Below are 7,104 nucleotides of genomic sequence, written 5' to 3'. Positions count from 1 at the left end.
GGGCCGCGAGGGGAGGGTGGCGGGGGCCGCGACCCCAGTCCGGAGCCAGAAGTCGTCAACGGCCGGGGCGCGGGTCCCCGGGGGCGCGAGGGCGCGAGGGCGCGAGGCCGGCCGGGGAGGTGCCTGCCAGCCGCGCCGGGTCACGTGGCGCGGTCACGTGGCGCACAGCCGGGCCCAGCGGCGGCGGCGGCGGCGGCGGCGGCCGAGGGAGGCGGAGACTCCGCGGAGACACTGGGGGAGGCGGCGGCGGCGGCGGCGGCGGCGGTGGTGGTGGTGGCGGCGCGGGGCTGCTGGAGGCGGAGGCAGGGAGGCGCGGAGGAGCGCGGGGCCGCCGCCACCGGCGCCCGGAGGTGAGGCGGGAGCTGGGCTCTTGTCACCGCCGTCCCGGCCCGGGCGCTGCCGCCCTCCCGTGGAGGAGGTGGCGGGCCCGAGCGCCGGCCGGAGCGCCCTCCGGAGCCGGGCCGGGCGCCTGTCCCCTCGGGGCGGGCGCTCGGGCCCCCAGCCCCGGCCAGGCCCCTCTGCCGGGCGCGGGCGGGGGTGCGTCGGGCGGCCCCCGGCCGGGGCTCGGGCGGGGGGCGGCGGGCGGGCCCCCTCGAGTGGGCTTTCCCGAGGGCGCGGTGGGGAGACGGTGGCCGACACCCGGCTCCGGGCGGCGCTTGCTGCCGTTTAGCGGTTTTAGTCTTTTGTTTCAGTGTCTAAGAAAATGGGGCGATAGAGGAGCTTGGTGTGTGCGCGCGCGCGTGAGTGTATGTGTGTCTGTGTGTAAATCAGGAGGCGTTTGGCTTGGAGCCATTTTTTTTTCTTAATTGTGGAGACAGAAAACCCCTTAAAACGGTTTCCCGGGGGAAACTGTGCTCCTCTTCTTCCTCCCCGGCGTCTGGATGGAGTGGATTTCCCTCCCGGCCTCTGCCCACCTTCTCGTCCTCCAGGCTGTCCCCCTCCCGCCTGGCCTTCCTGCCCCCCCCCCACCTCTGTGAGACCCCTCGAGCGAGCGGGGTGTTTGCAAAGCGGCCCGGTCACCTGTCGTGGCAGCTGCAGGGAAATGCTGGCGCTTCTGCTGTTTGGTCTGTGCTGTTTCCTCTGGCAAATCACGGGGATTCCGCTCAGAATGCCAACCCTTCCTCTTTTCTCTCTGCTTAAAAACAAAGTGCATGATGCTGCGTCTGAAGTTTGACCGGCTCGGGCAATTAGTAGGGAGAGGTGTCTACTTTTTCTTGTCACACCACTTTAAGGTTGGAAAGGTGAGGTTCATCTAGCTTTGTGGAAGGAAATAAGAGTGACACAGTTCTGTCGGGGATGGATGTGACTTATCTGCTAAATTGCCATGGTGATCAGAAAGTCTTCTAACACTTCTCCCCTGGTGGACAGTCAGCTCCCCTTACAGGGAGCTCTGCCCTGGATTTCTCTATTTGGGGATTGTCCTCCTCTTTGTATTTTGCAGTAGTTTAGCAGCACCTTAAGGATACCCAGTAGGCAGGTTCTTAAAAAAGCACAGGGAAAATAATTTATTTCTAAGGTTTTGAAGAATGTAAAAAGTCATTTGGGAGTCCCTTTCTTTGTGCCTCTCTGTCTGTGTCTCACGTTTGCATTTCTTGGAGTTTAGTTCTTGCAGGCAAGGCCACCGGGAATGGTGCTGTGGTCCTGGAGGACGCTCATCCCCAGGCCCTGCAGCACCGATTGCTGGGATTTGGGGTAGTGATGGATGGAGAGCGACAGGGCTCCTTGCACACAGCCACGCTGCAAACCAGAGGCAACTGCCTGGACTCCTGGTGATCTGGTGGGGCAGTTGGGAAGCTGATCTCAACATTGTACAATGGTAGCCACGCTCAGATTGGGAGGAACTCAGCCGCCCCTTTCTATTTCTTGATAGTTTACTGTTGTGGAAATAAGTATATGAATAAATTGTGAATAGCTAAATCTAGTGTTTAAGCATAGTACTTAATTTGTGTGAGAGAGTTGCTAGAGGATGTGAATTTCTTTGGAGAATTTTAAGTGCTCTGTTTTAGTAAGGGCTGTGAAAGTAGCAGTGTTTTCCTGCGATTGGGGGAGGTGTTGTTGACCTCTGGAGTTGGAAGTATGTAGTACTGAGTTAGAGGGATCATACAGGGAAAATTTTTTTAACACAGTGAAGCTTTATGACATGGGAGAAGAATAGAAAGCCCGAGTTAACTTCCTGTGCCCGAGAAATAGTAATGTATTTACTACTGTTTATTTTAAAACCAACTTTTCATTTAGAAAAGATGTGTGTATCATATTGAACTTTCTAGTTTTCATATGGAGCTATACGAGTGGTAGTTTGATTATTTACATTTTCCCCACCAAAACTCTGAATGGAAAAAAACTTTTTTAAGCCATAAAAGGATAAGTAGTTCATGAAACCTGTTTTATATTGAACCATCCGACATTGATGCTGAGATCCCCAGTGATGAAAGAACAATAAAGAGACAGCAGCCTTCCTTCAGGCTGCATGTCAGCCCTCTCACTGGGTAGTGTGGAGGACAGAATGCAAAGCCCAAGTTATCTTTTGGTTTTATTGCAGGTTCACTGAGTATCTGAATTTCGGGAATGTTTGTTGAGTGCTTTCCATGTGCAGGGCTAAGCTAGGACATTGTTCTTCATCTGTTTCACTGCATTTACAGTATCAATTATCTCTTTCCTGTTCTCTTCTGTGGATGGAGAAAGATTGAAGATAGATTGAGTGACCCAGCTATGCATGTGATTCATCAAATGCATTAAAAAATTGAGTAAAACTTCTGTTATGAAATGTCTTGATTCAGTTATTGCATTGGTTTCTATTGGTTCCTACCCTGTGAAGTGTTTTCAGTATTACCAAAAGCTTTTCCCAAATTGTACATTTGTCCTTAGTGAGACTGCAGGGAATATGTAATTGAAATGTCGAATTTCTTTTAATTTGGTTGGGATAATGTTAATTTAGTCAACTAAATTTTAACATATTAAAAATACTAAGTTTTTTATGATAAAATATACATAACGTAAAATTTACCATGTTAACCATTTTTAAGTGTACAGTTCAGTGACATTAAGTACACTCACATTGTTATGCAGCGGTCACCACCATCCATCTCCAGAACCTTTTCACGTTCCTGAACTGAAACTTTGTATTCATTAAACAATAACTTCCCATTCTGTTCTCCTCCCCACCCCCGCCACTCCTGACCACCACCTTTCTACTTTCTATCTCTGTGAATTTGACTACTTTAGGTCCCTCATATAAGTGGGATCATACAGTATTTGTCCTTTTGTGACTGGCTTATTTCACTTTGCATGTTTTCAAGGTTCATCCATGTTGTAGCATGTTTCAGAATTTGCTTCCTTTTTTTTTGCTGAATAATATTCCATTGTATGTATATATTACATTTTGTTAATAAAGGTTCTAAATTTTAACATACTAAGTGTTAGCAACTGAGGTAATCTCATGATGATCAAGAGCTCTCACTGGAAATTATTTAATTATGATTTGTTTAATTAAAACAGAAAATCAAATTAGTTATTTTAAAATTTTATTTAATTTTATTTTTTAATGCACAGTACCTTTTTAAAATTTTTATTTATTTATTTTTTATACAGCAGGTTCTTATTAGTTATCTATTTTATACATATCAGTGTATATATGTCAACCCCAGTCTCCCAATTCATCCCCCCCACCCCAACTTTCCCCCCTTGGTGTCCATACGTTTGTTCTCTACATCTCTGTCTCTATTTCTGCCTTGCAAACTGGTTCATCTGTACCATTTTTCTAGGTTCCCATGTATGTCTTAATATACAATATTTGTTTTTCTCTTCTGACTTACTTCACTCTGTATGACAGCCTCTAGGTCCATCCACGTCTCTACAAATGACCCAATTTCGTTCCTTTTTATGGCTGAGTAATATTCCATTGTATATATGTACCACATCTTCTTTATCCATTCGTCTGTTGATGGGCATTTAGGTTGCTTCCATGACCTGGCTATTGTAAATAGTGCTGCAATGAATATTGAGGTGCATGTGTCTTTTTGAATTAAGGTTTTCTCTGCGTATATGCCCAGTAGTGGGATTGCTGGGTCATATGGTAATTCTATTTTTAGTTTTTTAAGGAACCTCCGTCCTGTTCTCCATAGTGGCTGTATCAATTTACATTCCCACCAACAGAATGCACAGTACCTTTAAAAAATATGGGAACCATGGGGGATGAAACTAATATGTATGTTATATCCTCTCTGGGTCCTTTAATTTCCCTTCCACGTGGATAGTGACATATGGTACATCTTTCTGAAATTTGCAGCTGATGCAGGCGATGTTTTTTTTTTCTCAGCTAATGTTATAATGGTGGTATATTTTGCTGTATGGAAGAGCATGAAGGACTCACCCTGAGGTATACATTGTATAGGAATGTTTGATTATTTCCCTTTATTTGCCACTTTCCAAAATCATGAGTTGGTTCCCTACCATCTTCCAATGGTAATGGAGCTAGGGTCTTTTCTTTCCTTTTTTTTTTTTTTTCTTTTTGAGGATCTTTATGAACTCCTCTGTTTTAGCATATATGATGTGTTTCAGTCCATTTCAATTATTGTCCTTTTGATCCTCAAATTGCCATATATTTGGGCAGATAGACTCATTCAGTTTGGCTTTGAGTCCTTATCACACAGCTGTAGTAGCCTATAGTAGCTTCCTTGCTTTCTGGTGTGACAAGATGTTCCAGGCTCATCCTATACCCTTCCTGTTCCAGGTTTGGAATCAGAACAGACCATTTTTAAAAGAAAAATAAAAGGGAAAGTAAATGACCGGTAGATATGTTAAAATATTCAATTTTACTAGTAATTGAAAAAATGAAATTAAAAGCAAAAATAAGATACCATTTGTTATGAACTGAATGTCTCTCCCCCAAATTCTTATGTTGAAGCCCTATCCCCCAATGTGATGGTATTTGGAGATGGGGCCTTAGGGAGGTAATTAGGGTTAGGGTGGAGCCTTCATGATGGGATTAGTACCCTCATCAGAAGAGACAGACACCAGTGAGCTCACCGACCCCTTCCAAAACACTTCCCTCCCCGCCCCTCACCATGCACAAAGAAGGGGTCATGTGAGCACATAGCTAGATGGCAACCACTTACAAGCCAAGATGAGAGGTCACAAAAGAAATCTGCCTTGTTGGCATCTTAATCTTGGAGTTTTCAGCCTCCAGAATGGTGAGAAATAAATTTCTGTTGTTTAAGCCACCCCAGACTGTGGTATTTTTTAATGGCAGCCTGAGCCAACTAAGACACCATTTTTCAATGATTATATTGGCAATGTAATTTAAACTCAATTTAGACCTTACTAGATGTGAAACAATTTCGTAAAGCTTGATATAAAGTATTATGTTATTATGATTACTTCGGGTATCCCTTCTCTTGGTAGTCTTAATATTTGGGCATTTCCCAATTTGGAGTGGGAATAAGGATGATAGTAACTCCCGGTGCTGGTGAAGATGAAGGGACATGTATACTCTTGGTCTCAGTAGAGGTGTAAATTGATGCACTTATTCTAATCTTTTTTTTTTTTTTGGCTATGTTGGGTCTTCATTGCTGCATGTGGGCTCTCTCTTTAGTTGTGGTGAGCAGGGACCACTCTTCGTTGAGCCATGCGGGACTCTCATTATAGTGGCCCCTCTTGCTGTGGAGCACGGGCTCCAGGTGCGCGGGTCTCAGTAGTTGCGGCACGCGGGCCCTAGAGTGTGCGGGCTTCAGTAGTTGTGGCTCGCGGGCTCTAGAGCACAGGCTTAGTAGTTGTGGCTCACGGGCTTAGTTGCTCCATGGCATGTGGGATCTTCCCGGAGCAGGGATAGAACCCGTGTCCCCTGCATTGGCAGGCAGATTCCTTACCACTACGCCACCAGGGAAGTCCATTGCACTTATTCTAAATAGCTACTATTATGTGTCAAAACGTAAAATTTGCATAGCCTTTAACCCAGCAAGCCCACATTTAGGAACTTATCCTAAAAAATAGTAGGAAAAGTTAGCAAAGATATATGTATACAGTAAAGAACTATTTACTATATACAGTTATTTAGTAAATAACCTTAAGTAAGGAATTGATTAAATAGATTAGGGTACCTTCTTTGCATACAGCCATTGAAAATAATGATATAAATCTATATTAACCAATCTGGAAAGATGCCCATTATATATTATTGAGTGAAAAAGAGAGATTACAGAACTGTAGGCATAGCAATTACATATAATATAGGCATAGAAAATGCTGAACGACTAGGCTTTGGAGGCCAAGAATCAGACCTTCGAGGAGCTAGGCTTCAGGAGCCGCCTAATGGGCAGTCTGTTTCAGGTGCCATGGTCTTGAAGACAGCACCCACTGGTTTCATTGTTGTGTCGGAAGATTTAGTTTTCCTGGGGAGAGACTATGATTGGCCTTGTTAGGTAATTTGCCCTTTGGCTGTGTGTGTGTGTGTGTGTGTGTATAGGATTGCTCTCAGTTGACAGTGCCACAAAGATATAGAATGGAGGAATCACAAGGTGAGTTGGGGTGCTTTTAACTAAAGAAAGGGAAGACGTTCCAGGAAGACAAGGCGATAGATGCCCGCTACACATTCAGTTAAAATTAAATACATTCTTTGCTCATAAACATTGAATTAATTACTGCATCTCCATAAATTACTATAGACTCTGATAAACTTGGGCTTTCTTTTCCTTTTAACTTCTGTTTTTGGCATGTTAGGACCTATACCAGTGGGTCAACTCTATTTGATTTCTGGCTTTCATAGAAAATGGGTCAAAATTAAAATTTTGGATTATTCTTGGATTTTAAAAATTTGCTATTTTCCCTTTAAATGTGGTTAATTCAGAATCAAATATATTTCTCTGATGTCAGTAAGTAGAAATAGAAGTCTTTGCGCTTGTGTGATGACAAGGATACCCACTTTTGAGAGAAAGAGTATTTTGAGAATAGAATGGAAAAGTAGTGTTTATGGAAAGCCTCCTAGTAATGGCATAGTAGGCTGTACAGTGTAGAAAATTATTCTGTAGGTGTGCAGAGGTGCTGTGCAGATAATACAGACTCACTTGAACGTCTTTCTCACTGGTATTATTTCCAGTCAAAAGCACAGTT

At 44.4% G+C, this 7,104-nt stretch overlaps 1 protein-coding gene across 4 annotated transcripts in view; it reads left to right on the top strand.

Moving 5' to 3' along the window:
• The first annotated feature begins 203 nt into the window (after positions 1-203).
• The window catches only part of TULP4 (TUB like protein 4), a 238,543-nt gene continuing 231,642 nt past the window's right edge, over positions 204-7,104 (top strand). For all 4 annotated transcript variants that reach the window (XM_068550912.1, XM_068550908.1, XM_068550911.1 and 1 more), the window contains exon 1: positions 204-350. The gene's annotated coding sequence lies outside the window, so the exon portion shown is untranslated. The remainder of the gene's footprint in view (positions 351-7,104) is intronic.

This window comes from Eschrichtius robustus, chromosome 9 (assembly GCF_028021215.1).
Source record: "Eschrichtius robustus isolate mEscRob2 chromosome 9, mEscRob2.pri, whole genome shotgun sequence".
NCBI classification, from domain to species: Eukaryota; Metazoa; Chordata; class Mammalia; order Artiodactyla; family Eschrichtiidae; genus Eschrichtius; species Eschrichtius robustus.
Note: the sequence above shows the minus strand (reverse complement) of the source record. Positions and strands in the feature narration are given on the sequence as shown.